The sequence below is a fragment of the Sorex fumeus genome, unplaced genomic scaffold (genome assembly GCF_029834395.1).
Source record: "Sorex fumeus unplaced genomic scaffold, SorFum_2.1 ptg000072l, whole genome shotgun sequence".
NCBI classification, from domain to species: Eukaryota; Metazoa; Chordata; class Mammalia; order Eulipotyphla; family Soricidae; genus Sorex; species Sorex fumeus.
This window is the reverse complement of record NW_026606129.1, coordinates 42,229,629-42,244,039: the sequence shown is the minus strand read 5'-3', so window position 1 is coordinate 42,244,039 and position 14,411 is coordinate 42,229,629. Positions and strand designations below refer to the sequence as shown.

Below are 14,411 nucleotides of genomic sequence, written 5' to 3'. Positions count from 1 at the left end.
GGAACTTAAAAAATTCCTATAGATATTGGTCTATAAATGTATTAACAATAAATCAAAAAGACATTTCAATGGAGATGCCAAGAAAAAGTTGAAAATATTTCTAAAGCAGCACTTCTCAAGTTTTTATCTTGCTAGAGTACAAATTTTGATTTTGTTTGTTGGACTGAGGGGGTCTGAGATTCTCCACTCTACTAAGCTCCAAGTGTTGTCCCTGCTCTCCTCGAACCACTTTGGAATAAAGGAAACTAAAGTGAAATGATAAACCAAACTGAAAAATTTCTGAGCAAGACACTAAAAATCAAGCACATGTTCTTCAAGTACCCACTGAGAGTATAAGGGGATTGGTTTGCTGTACATCAAAGAATGCTTGTTTATGGGGTTTGTTAATGGGCTGTGGACAAGGGTATAATGTAACGGATGCATCCCACTTCATTGCAGACAAAGTGAGGATTTCAACAAAACTCTCTAAAGGCACAGTAACTATATCACCTACAGTTGAAGAGACGTGGGTTGAAGTCTGACCGAGAATAAAAAGGGCAAGACCCAGGCTAATTAGCTAATGTTTAATAGGTTCCAATGGCTGCCTGGTAATCAGAATGTTCATACAACTTATCAAGGCAAAGAAATGTCACAGGGCAGAACCAGGTTGCAAGCAGAAACAGGGAAAGAGGGGAAAGACTGCAGAATGCCCTAACTAGGAAAGTAGAGCTTTGTCTTTTAACAATTGATTCCTGCCCTGCAATTTGTATTGATAAACCACATTCAAGTGTGAGACAGTGGTGGTAAACACTAGCACTAGCATCAACATGTTAAACCATTTGGACTCCAGTTGACTACGTGAGGTTAACATTTTAACATATGAGCTAAGATTTTGTTTCATTTTACAATAAGTATGGGATCTTTTTGTATTGATGAGTGATTAAAAATAATTTACAAAATCTGATTTTTTTGCTTAGGGTACAGAAATTTTTCCTACTTTTAAAGAAAGACCTTTATAAAGATAGAAAGAAACTAAGTAAAGTTGGTAATTGTGGTTATGCCTATACGTTCTGCTGATTCAATGTTTTGGTATTTGGATTTAAGGGAGAAAAGGAGAGTCAGCTTTAGATATGGATATAAGCTCCAATTTATCCCTTTAATCATGTTGCCATTGCATTCCTTTGTCTGATGCTAGAAACCATAATGAGATCATTTTCAAAGTGCTAATCTTTTGAGTTCTTGGACAGCCTATTGCTGCTAACAATGTTCTTGTAGATCAGCCCCGCTGTGCCTGTGCTATTTAGCAAAATTCAAAGCATTCCATGTGTAGAAGAGATGTCCTAATTCCACTTCTCTTTGGACACATGTCAGTAGAGGGAGACCAACCAATCCCAGGTCTCCTATCAACAATACCACTACACAGCATTGTTTCCTGCTCACATCAGTGTAAGGATAGACAGTATGGAGGACTAATGTGTCTTTTTCTAATTTTGGAAAGGCAAACCCAGAAGTGCTTAGTTTTACACCTGGCTCTGCACTAAGGAATCACTCTTGGTGGACTTAAGGGACCATATAGGGTGCCAAGAATCAGACCTAAGTAGACCTCATGCAAGGCAATTTCCCTACCCGCTGTACTATTGCTCCAGCCCAGTGTGTCTTATACTATCATCTACACTCAAAATGTCTGTCAAAACATCAGATAAAGGTTTAGTATCCAAAATTTATAAAGTATTCACAAAGACCAACAACAACAAAAAATTCAAAAACCCTATCAAAAACTGGGGAGAGGGGCTGGAAAGATAGCACAGTGGATAGGGCATTTGCCTTGCATGCAACCAACCTGGTTTGATTCCCAGCATCCCATATGGTCCCCTGAGCACTGCCAGGAGTAATTCCTGAGTGCAGAGCCAGGAGTAACCTCTGTGCATAGCTGGGTGTGACCCAAAAAGCAAAAAAAAAAAAATGGGGAGAGAAAATGAGCAGACACTCCTCAGAGGAAGTCAGGCAGGTGGTCAATAGGTACATGAAAAAAAATGCTCAGCATTACTAATCATCAGAGAAATCCAAATCAAGACAACAATGCGATACCATCTGAGATACCGAGTGAGAATGGCACATATCCCAAAAAAAAGTAGGAACAATCTGTGCTCTGGAGATGTGATAAAAAAAAAAGTCACTCTCAAGAACTACTGTTGGGAGAAACCAATGAAATTCAAAAGATCTCAGAGACTACTTTGAAAGTCTGTATGCAACGAAACAAGAGAACCTAGAAGAAATGGATAAATTTCTGGTTTCCTATAATCTCCCAAGACTGAACCAAGAAGACTTGGAATATCTGAATAGACCCATTAGTATCAGGGAAATTGAAACTGTAATCAAACGTTTACCCAAAAACAAAAGCCCAGGTCCAGATGGATTCACTAGTGAATTCTTCCAAACATTTAAAGAGGACCTGTTGCCAGTTCTTCTCAAGCTTTTCCAGGAAATTGAAGAAACAGGAACTCTCCCAAACAGTTTCTATGAGACACATATCTCCCTAATACCAGTAGCAAACAAAGACACCTCTAACAAAGAAAACCATAGACCAATCCCTGAGGAACACAGATGCAAAGATCCTCAACAAAATATTAGCAATAGAATCCAACAACTCATCAAAAAGACCATACACCACGACGAAGTGGGATTCATCCCAGGGATGCAAGGATGGTTTAACATTCATAAATCAATCAACATAATCCATCATATCAACCATATGATCATATCAATAGATGCAGAGAAAGCATTTGACAATATCCAACAGCCGTTTATGATGAAAACTCTCACCAAAATGGGTTTTGAAGGAACTTTCCTCAAGATAGTCAAGGCCATCTGCAACAAACTTATGGCGAGCATTATCCTCAATGGGGAAAAGAAGGGCCTTTCCTCTAAGATCAGGGACAAGACAAGGATGCCCACTCTCACCACTTCTGTTCAATATAGTACTGGAAGTACTTGCAATAGCGGTTAAGCAAGAAAAAGATATTAAGGGCATCCAGATAGGAAAGGAAGAAATCAAGCTCTCACTATTCCCAGATGATATGATTCTGTATCTAGAAAATCCTAAAGACTCTGCCAAGAACTTCTAGAAACAATTGACTTGTACAGTAAAGTTGCAGGCTATAAAATCAATACAGGATGTGACCCTTGAATCCCCTGAGCTCTGCTGGGAGGACAAAAATGAAACAAAGCAACAATCAAAACTTTTCTTCCTGTGTGGTCATTCTTTTTTTTTTTTTTGGAGTTCCAGTGGGCTTTTATTGAGATAAATTAACCAAAACCAAGCTTTTCACCATCTTTTCCAAACCTTAGAAATTCTGCACTCTGGTCCATGTATGTGTGTACATACAACATAACACATATCAACAAAAATGGAGCCCCACTGGAACACTAGTCAATTAACAAAAAGCCAATTTTCCCTCTCCCCAAATGTTTTCCGATTTTTGAGTCCCCACTGTTCACTTCTCAGTGGAACTGTGATTGATCCTTGTGGCTAGGAACACTAGAATTCTCCCCTATTTTTACTGAACAACAAAAATGTTTTTTTCAAGTTTTAGTTTTGCTTCAAAAAAGAGAAGTGACTTCGTTTTCTCCAGGTACCCCACCCCCACAACCACTGGTTAAAATACAGTAGATTGTATCTTAGTCTGTGTGGTCATTCTTGGTGCATTAACAGATGTTGTGCAAAGGAAGAATGGTTTCTTATTAATCAGTTACTTTTTTTTGGATGGTTGATTCAATATGAGGTTATGATATTTTCAAATCATTTAGATTATCTAAAGGTTAAGAAAATTCTAGATGAGGAGATTTGGAGTGTATAACTAAAAATCAGAACAATGTCACCGTTGTCTAATAGCAGAGTATGGGCAGAAGAGTCATGAGAGGGAGCCAGGTTCTCCATGGTAGATTCTCAAGCAAGCTGCTTCCAAGTTGCTCCAGTGTTTTGAAGCAAGAATTGGCAGAATTGCAGCCTGCACGTGCTGGAACATCCCCATGGCTCTTCCACTCTTTTTTGTTCATTGTCCTTTTGTTTTCTCTTAGAATTCAATAGATTGTAAAGTAGCTCCCTTTCTTCCAATTATAAAGGCAACAAATATTTATGGCACTTGTTATGCATCCTGGTTTGTCTGGCACCATCTTTATTGGAGCCAGTTGTCCTTGTAAAATTATTAATAGTGATGCCTTTCGCTCTCAGAAATATCCCTGCATAAACCATAATGTGTGGTGCTTCCCTTGGTTATATGGGTTTGGATGATCTCTTGGAAATACATATTGTAAGCAGCTTTAGACACAAATTATCAGCCATGTGTCTGATGATTCTCTTAGGGTAATCCCCTAAAGTAGAATTTGTGAGTCAAAAGTCAAGATGGTATTTCAGGCTTTTGTTACATTATGCCATCTCACTCTCCAGAAAAGTAGCAACCAGACTCGAACTACAACTGAGAATTCATAGAAGTGGTGATATTTCTAGATTGGACTCTGATTTTCAAAATCAACTACTTCAATACCAATGTGGCACTGCACTGTCCTCCTATTGTTGACTGATCTGCTTGAGCAGGCCCAGTAATGTCTCCTTTGTGAGACTTGTTGTTACTGTTTTTGGCATATTGAATACACCACAGGTAGCTTGCCTGGCTCTGCCTTGCGGGCAGGATACTCTCAGTAGCTTGCCGGGCTCTCTGAGAGGGGCGGGAGAATCGAACCCGGGTTGCCCAGGTCGGCCACGTGCGATGCAAACGCCCTGCCCTCTGTGCTATCATTCCAGCCCAGTGATCTACCAATAAGTAATTATTGATTACCAATGTAACATCTTCAGAAACCACAAACACTGTTGTCTCCCAATGGAAATGGGGAAAAGTCAACATCAGTTTCCTTCCACTTTTCTGCTCAGGTTCCATTGTTTGCTAGTATCCACTAGACCATAATTTTACGTCTTAAAGATAAATTATTCTTTGCTTGTAAGAACTTTATACCTATGTTATTTTTGTAACTAACTTTATATAACTATAAGATCATGACTATGTCATTATATGTTCACTGAATATGATGTATAATTTTATATTTGCATGGTAACATGTATATATAGATTTATAATGTGAAACTAGAGCCAAGCATCTTTTATTGAAAAAGCTTCTCTGCTTGTGTGTTCTTCCTCTTATCTTTTTCCTCTTCTGTAAGGTGGGTTGTATACTAAAGTAATTCTTTCTTTTAGATTTCCTGAATATGTGAGCACACTTTCCAAAGAGGACTTGGAAAAGGTAAAGACATCAATTTACAGTATTCTTCTTAATTTGACTATCAAGGACAAAATAAATCTCTCCGAGCAGTCAGACATTTGGAACACAGATACATTTATTGGAATAGAATTTATTAAAATTATTATAGTACCCAATTATAATTTCTTTCTCCTTTTTTTCTTAAGACAAGGTGTTTCTTTGTTTACTGGCTTCATGGTCTTGGGAAGTTGTATTTTTTCCAATCAAGTCATGACATGGAACATTTACTGGGTACCATAATTATTTTATTTTATTTTTGCTCTTTGGGCCACAGCTGGAAGTGCTCACAGCTTTCTCCTAACTCTTCACTCAGGAATCACTCTTGGTGGAGCTCAGGGAAGCATATAGGATCCCAGGGATCAAGCCTGGGTCCACCACATGCAAGGCAAGTACCTTACTTACTCACTGCATTATCTTTCTGGCGACCCCATAATTATTTTGACAAAAAGACTTTGGAGGCAAATTTGTATCTCCAGTTGTGTGTCCTGGAACAGTAAGACAGCAGTGACTCACATATTTGGAACAAGTTGGAAAAGGGACTGTAAGCACTTAATCCTTCTCTCCTGATGCCAAAGGTGGTCAGTTCTTTCAAGACTTTCAATAGTCCATGAGCAGAGATAGAAGATCAGTAGATAAATGCTGTATAGGCAACCCTGTGCCTTTTACAAACCATAGCCCGCCGCTGGCCCCGTCTCGTCTCCAGCCACCCTAGTTGTGTACCCGAAGGATGCTCCCTTCCTCTTGCCAGAGACCAACCTCTAGACCTGTGCGTGCGCTATTGTCCACCTTTTCACATCTGAGGAATAGTAGATGCCTTTGGGGGGTTGTTGTTAAATGGTTTATGTGCCAAAATATTAAGAGGGAAAAAGAGAGAGAAAGAAAAACTGGAATTGCTGGGGAATCTATTCAGATCCAGAGTGATTACTTTGGCAGGGAGTAGCTGGGGAAAGGGATGGGGGCTCCTGGAGACAAGGGTGGAGGGGGAGGTGATGGACCTTCCTGCACATGAATAGGATTGTAAATCAAGAGGAAACGTTTTTTAAAAAAGGAAAGACAATGGGAGGCATGAGATAAATGCTGTGTCTTAATGCCTTGGGAATTACTTTGTTATTCAAATTTTTATCTTAGATGTTACCTCCTTTTTGCTCTGCATTCATATTCAATTGTCTGATTCTCACCTTGTGTATGTGTGTTTGACTTTTCATAGGAGGCTTTCTTTTTGAGTGGTCAAGTCAGTGGTACTCAGAGGTCACCCAGGGCTGTACTCAAAAATGCTGATGGCTGGATGGCCTCATCTTTTGTGTTTATATTTGTTGTGTTTCCCCAGCATAGATCTCCAAATACATTCACACACCAGACAATATTCAAATATTGATTACACATGACTGAGTAACAGTAGGCTGCAACTACTAGGTGCATATCCTCATTCAAATATATTATAATTTCAGTTAACAAGTCATAAACACTAGAAAAAATAAGCAAAGAGTATACAATCAACATTTCATATATTCCTTTATGTCCCATTAGATGTTGCCATGTAGAGGACACTTTGTCTGGAATTCTTGGTGCACAGTCTTCTCTCTTCCACATGCTATACATGTTATTATGTTCTCTCCTGAGGTTGGTCTAGTTCATCTTAGCAAATGTAACGCTTCTTTTGCTTATCAGTATGTAAAGGTAATGACATGTTCAAGATTGCGATCCCTGATTCCTCATTCTATTTTCTTCCCCTGGAATCTATGAATTATTTCACTCTGAAGGTACAGGTCAACTTTTTATCTCAGAAAGTAAAGGCTTTGTTTAGCCATTCCTTGTGAATTTTTCATGCTGAAGTCTGCACTGTATATTCCCGATACAATTTCCTGTACTGTCAATTTTATTTCCTGCAGTTTCTAGTTTGAATTCTTAGTTTTGAGAAAATTTTAGATTTCGCTGCTATTTTATTCACCTAGCTACCTGATTTTTCATTCTGCTGTGTTATTGCTTCTTAGAAATATTGTGTCTTCACTTTAACTTCTGTTTCATTTCTTGTTCTTTTTTTTTCCAGTATGAGTTTATATTAGACAAAGTCTTGATTATGCCTGATAAAAATCCAACTCAATGTATTTAAGCACCAATAGGGAATTTAGATTCACATGCTCAATAAATACTGTTAGTAGGAGAGAAAGACAGGATTGGAACTGGCTTTCAGACACCTGGAACCACTCTGTCTCTTTACTTCTATCATTGACTGTGATTCCTTCCCTTTCATGATACACCTGGCCCCTGTAGGCTCTAGCATTATCATGAAAAAAGAGTACTTTCTCTCTGACTAGAATTAGAAATTTTTCCAGGAAGCTGCCTGTTCCATTTCTATTCCTACACCAAGAAGGGTGGCCAAAGGATAAAGCATACTGGCTCAGCTTAGGCCATTCCCTCTGTGATCAGAGAAGTGGGGACTATTACTGTAGCCCACATATTTTGCTTTAACTTTCTTTTGCAAGAATTTTTGTCCTAGTTTTGTTGTTGATGTTCCTGCTTTTATTCAATGGTGAACCTGAACAATATTAAACGGACTAGATCTTTGCCCAACAATAAGATAAATGAATTATTCTTAAATGGGCTTTGCCTACCTTGCCCAGCCTCTTTGTATTTTGATACTGTTGGTCTGTAGTCCCCTTTTGATTGTTTGGCTGTACATTTGTTGGTGAATATGAGAGATTAAAAGGGGAATGTGTAAAGGGACGTGCCTCTGTGTGCTCATGAGGTGTCTCCTTTGCCTTTAAGCACTTTCCAGTAACTGGGTGTGCAAATGAGAAACCATCACAGTGCTCATTGGATGACTTTTAGGGAATCTAGTTGAAGCCTTGGTAAGGTACTGAGTTCAATACAGATCCCAGCAATGTAAATTTACTGCAGTCTGACATTCTCTCTTTCAAGACCATTTCAAAATTTTGATAACTTTGTTGAAGTATAATACCATCATCATTCATTTCATTTTTAATTTATGGTGCTTTAAGAAAATTTACAGTTATGCAAGTATTACTAAAATTCAGTCATACTCACTCCTTCACTGTTTGTGGGAATGTCGACTGGTTCAGCCCTTCTGGAAAACAGTATGGACGATTCTCAAAAAATTAGAAATTGAGCTCCCATTTGACCCAGCAATACCACTCCTGGGAATATATCCCAGAGGGGCAAAAATGTATAGTCAAAGTGACATCTGCACTTGTTTGTTCATTGCAGCACTCTTTACAATAGCCAGAAACTGGAAGAAACCTGAATGCCCAAAAACAGATGACTGGTTAAAGAAACTTTGGTACATCTACACAATGGAGTACTATGTAGCTGTTAGAAAAGATGAAGTCATGAAATTTACATACAAGTGGTACAACATGGAAAGTATCATGCTAAGCGAAATGAGTCAGAAAGAGAGGATAGACATAGAAATATTGCATTCATCTGGGGGATATAAAGTAACAAAATATGAGATTAATACCCAAGAATAGCTGAGATCAGCACCAGGAGGATTACTCCATAACTTAGAGGCCAGCCGAGCATTCTAGGGGAAAGGGCAGCTCAGATAGAGAAGGGAGCACCAAATAAAGGGTGTTTGGAGGATCCTCCCAGGAGGGGAGATGCATGTTGAAAGTAGATTATGAACTGAACATGTTTGCCACTCAATGCCTCTTTTGCAGACCACAACACCCAAAAAGGAGAGAGAGAACACAAGGGATTGCCCTGCCACAGAGGCAGGGTGGGATGGGGGGGATGGGGGTGGGAGGGATATTATCCATGGTGGTGGAAAATGGGCACTGGTGGAGGGATGGGTATTTGATCATTGTATAATCGAAACCCAAGCACAAAAATATTGTAAATTACAACTGTACCTCATGGTGTTTCACTAATAATAATAAAAAAAAATTCAGTCATACTGTTCATGTTTTTCCCTCCAAAATTGATCCTGTCCGTTTTCAGACAATCCCTGCTTTCAACCACTTTGAAAATATTAATCTATTTTCTGTCACTATAGATTTCTCCTTTCTGGACAGTTCGTGTAAATGGAATCAAAATATGTGGTCTTTTGCATTTGGCTTCTTTCACCGAACATAATGTTTTTGAGGTTTATTCATGTGGCAGCCAATAATGGAAGTTTGGCCCATTGTTTTGTTGAATAATGTCCTCTGGGTATCTCCTGGCATATTTTAATGGCCATATTTTTTAACCTCTATATAAGACACATTATCTAACAGAAATTGTCAGATATGCAGGGATAAAATACTATGTTAAACTATGTTTGGCCTGAAAAGCTGCAGATCTGGCCTAAAAACATTCTCTTCTCCTTATCCTGATAGATTTTGACACATAACTGCTGAAAAAATTTAATGTTGATTTTTGGATACAATATTTTGTCTAGGATTAATAAATTCATATGCCAATAACTATCATGGATGGAGATAGGGGACCAGAAAGAGAAGAAAAGGAGAAATTGCACCATGAGACTCTCTTTAAAACACACACAGACATACACACAAAACCCACCAGACAGATAAACACACATCATAAAAAATGAGTACAGCTCTCGCAACACCAAATAAGCACAAGCATACTTTGTCTCTAGCACTACTCATGTTGAATGCAGAGCATTATTTATAAGTATAGGGTGGAAATGATGATATATTCTTTCTTTCAAAATTGCTGATGATGTGTAACCACTTAAGCTGAGAGTGCTCTCTGCCCCATGGGGCCTGGTGTGCAAATGGCCTCATTGGTAGTGTAGTCAGCCTGTTGCTTGAAAAGATGTTCTAAGAGACTATGGACACAGTTACTTGCAGTGATCATTCATATATGCTCTCATGCTGGTCTCAATCTTAGGCTGTGGACAGCAATGCATGGTGCCTGTGGAAAGCCCCAAGATACAGTGGCCAGAGTCCACATTGGTCACCTCATCATGTCCATCCTGTAGAGTATCATGTTAAGTTAAATGAATCAGAAAGAGAGGGACAGACAGAGAATGACTGCACTCATTTGTGGAATATAAAATAACATAATATGAGACTGACACCCAAGGACAGTAGACACAAGGGCCAGGAATATTGCCTTATAGTTGGAAGCCTGTCTCACGAGCTGGGGGAGAAGGCAGCTGGAACAGAGAAAGAATCACTAAGTCAATGATGGTTGGAGGAGTTGTTCAGGATGGGAGATGTGTGCTGAAAGTAGATAAAGGATGTGATTGCCTCTCAGTATCTGTACTGCAAACCATAATGCCCGAAAGTAGAGAGAGAGTATGAGGAATATTGTCTGCCATGGAAGCAGGGGCTGGGAGTGGGGTGGGAAGGGGAGGTATACTGAGGGCATTGGTGGAAAATGTGCACTGGTGTTGGAAGGGGTGTTTGATCATTGTATGACTGAAACTCAAACATGAAAGCTTTGTAACTGTATCTCATAGTGATTCAATAAAAAAAATGTCATCATGTCCATCCACACACACCAAAGTACAGAACAAGGACTATGGGATTGAAGCTCTGCACAGGGCCAAGTTCAAGTTCTCTGGATGCCAGATATTCACATCTCCTAGATTTTATCAAGTTTCATGTGGATTAATTTAAATACAGGGTAACTGAATTAAAGTACAACGTCAATCCCTCAATCGTGGGCCTCTGGACACCATGTGTCTGAGAGCCTCGGAGGTGCCCTCAGCCCCACTGTCTGTTCCAGCTCAGGTCTCGCCATCTCATCTCACCCCATCACAATAAATCCTGCCCCTTCACAAAAAGCAGAAAAGATTTCTAAGGACAAGACAATATTCCTCATGAGATTTACAGAGTTCATATATTTACCATAAACAAGCATTATGTGTTAAGGATCTTTCTAAATACATAAATCCCAGTCAAAACAGTCATAAAATTCATTTTCATCACTCATAATCCTCATTTTTGTCTCATCTTTCTGAAATCTTAAGGGAATTAATTATGTTAAGGAGACAACAAGTCTATCTGTCCTTTGTCTTATTTTCTTATGGGGCAAGGTTTAGGTTATACCCAGCAGTGTTCAGGGCTTACTCCTGGCTCTTCATTCAGGCATCGTTCCTGGATCTTCTCCGGGGACCATATGAGGTACTAGGGATTGAACCCAGGTCACCCACACATATAAGTCAAGTACCCTATTTCCTGTAGTATCTGTTATCTCTCTCTTCCCTACTTTAAAGAATTGCATGGTATTTTTGTACACTTTAATTTATATAAGTCCCTCCTTTTTAGACATTTAGATTATTTTCCATTTTCAGAACCAACTTTCTAGTATCCTTGTACATATGCTTGAGTGAAAGCATTTCTTTACAATGTAATCCCAGTAGTTGAATTATTGAATAAAGAATATCCCAAGTTAAAATCTTGACAGATGCTACCAAGTTGCCGTCTAAAAAATTTACACCAATTTATATTCCCATCAGCTATGTAAAGGAATTCGCATGTCCCCAAATCCTCTTTATTAACATTCTTTAATTTTTTGCCAATCTGGTGCTATTTTATTTAGCAATAGTATTAATCTTCATGTTTTAGGCATATAATGTTACTGCTCACCAGCCACCACAAAAGTGCCAAGGCGCTATCTTTTTGTTTTTATTTTCATTTTTTGCTTATTCCTGTTCTTTGGTCATAAGTATTTCTCCCCTGTGATTGTTTTCTAGTGAGTATTCTTTTATACTAGAGTGATTCTTTTATACTTGTAGTGATTCACTTTTATACTAGAGTATTTGCCCTTCTCTTTTTATTTGTTGGTGTTCTTCATGTATTTTGATTTATATATACACTTTCTTATATAATTTTTTGTTCTTTACTTCCCTTCGTTTATGGTAGAGTTTTCTTTTCATGGAAAGTATATTTACAAGTAATTCCTCTTTTGTGTAGTATATTTTAAAGAAGCTTTTGTCTTGGACTGGAGAGATAGTACAGTGGGTAGGGCACTTGCCTTGCACAAGGCTGACCCAGATTCAATCTCTGGCACTCCATAATGTCCCCTGAGTCCACCAGGAGTAATCCCTGAGCACAGAGTCAGGAGTAAGTCCTGAGAATCCCTGAGTGTGGCCCCTAAACCAAACATAAATAAATAAATATTAATTTCTCTCAAAATGATTTTAGATTTCCAAAAAAGATCGCACAGAGTTGATAGTACAGAATACCTACCTACTCCCCACCGAACTTCTTATAATGGTAACATGTCATGTAATGATTGTAAATTCTTCAAAACTATGAAATTAACAATACTGTCAACTACATTACCAATTTTTCAGATTGTATTTGTTTTCCTATGGATGGCCTTTTTCTGTTTCAAGGTCTCATCCAGGACAGAATCTCTGTCAACCCATGCTCTTTGTCTCCTCCAATCTGTGACCATCTCCTCCAATTTTTTCAGGTTTTTTTTTCTTATTTTTCAGAATCTTGACACCTTTGAAGAGCACTTGTTAGTATTTTGGAAGATATGTTTCAATTTTGATTCATCAGCTATTTTCTTTTAATTAGACTAGGGTTGTGGGTATTTGGAAATAAAATTCACAAGCTGCATTGCCTGCTTACAAATCATTTCAGCATGTGGTACACACATGACTGATCAGTTATGATGTTAACCTAAATCACTCAGTTAGGTGATGGCTGTCAGATTTCTCTATCATAAAGTCTTTAATTTTCCCTTTCCAAAGCAGGCCCTAAACATAGCACACACAATAGGATAAGAAAATTAGATACCTCCAAACTCCATACCAGGCTGGGTCTCATCCGGGATGCCCGAGGGGGTCAGGTGAGCCCACCACCTGCCCAACAGAGCCCTGACAGCCTAAAACCTCCAGGACCCAATCACCACCATGCTCACAGCTAATCTCCATATGCTTGGAAGAAGCCTCATGTACGAAAATGAATCTTCTGGAGAATAAAAGTATGTGGGATTTGTGAACAAAACCTCCAGGCTCTCACGGGGTCAGGAGTGGGCAACCTCCCCCCATCTCCTTGGCGCATGGAAATCACACCCATGAACTGCATCTGGTACCATATAAGCTCATTTAATGGCCATGATCCAGAGACTCACAAAAAAAAAAAAATCTCAGAAGAGAGCCACAAGCTGCAAAGATGCCTCCAGACCCCAAAGTCACCATTCAGTTAAAAAAATTTTTTTTACTTGTCTTTATTTTTTTTAATAATTTATTTATTTATTGAATCACTGTGGGAAAAGTTACAAAGCTTTCAGGTTTAGGTCTCAGTCATGCAAATATCAAACACCTTTCCCTTTACCAATACTTATTTTTTACCACGAAGAACCCCAATAAAACCCCACCCCCAAGCCCTCCCAATGCCTGCGAGGCAGATGAATTCTAGTTGACACTCTATCTGCTTTGATTAGATTCATTGTTTCAATAAAAGATGCACCACTATTATTTAGAGTTTACCTCCTCCCCCCAAATCAGACATGCTGAGAAAGCATTGTGAAGTGATTCGCTTTCTACAGCTGGGTTCAAGAATTAAATGTTGGTTTTGGATTTCCGCTACTTTGCTAATTAACCCTGAAAGTATTTCTACTGAGAGTCAGATAATGAAGAGATTGGTTTCTGTGCTCTGGAGTCGTGGCCATGCTGGAGAGCCGCTCGTGGGGGGCAACTGGCGGCCTTGGTAGGGTGTGAAGGATGGACTGGAACGCCCCCCTTCCCATGAGGTTTGAGTCGCGCCCACACCCCCGGCTCACACCTGCTCTCCACAAGGCACCCATGTGGCGCCATCTTCTTTCCAGAGAGGAGAGGGCGAATGGGACAACACCCTTTCCCCTCCAGGCAGACATGATGTCCTGGATTAACGCATAGTCCCTTCACTTTTCTGCTCCAAGCTGCTGGGTTCTGCATTAAGTCCTTGTGCTTCTGGGGCCGTGGACGTGCTGGAAAGCCGCTCGTGCGGGGCAACTGGTGACCTTGGTAGGGCGTGAAGGACGGACCGGAACGCCCCCCTTCCCATGAGGTTTGAGTCACCCCCACACCCCCGGCTCATACCTGCTGTCCACTAGGCTCCCATGTGGCCACCATCTTTCTTTCCAGAGAGGAGAGGGCGAATGGGGCAACACCCTTTCCCCTCTGGGCAGACATGATGGTCTGGATCAACGCAT

At 39.6% G+C, this 14,411-nt stretch overlaps 1 pseudogene; it reads left to right on the top strand.

Moving 5' to 3' along the window:
- Positions 1-9,976: 9,976 nt before the first annotated feature.
- Positions 9,977-10,097, top strand: LOC130037966 (uncharacterized; annotated as a pseudogene).
- The last annotated feature ends 4,314 nt before the right edge of the window (positions 10,098-14,411 follow it).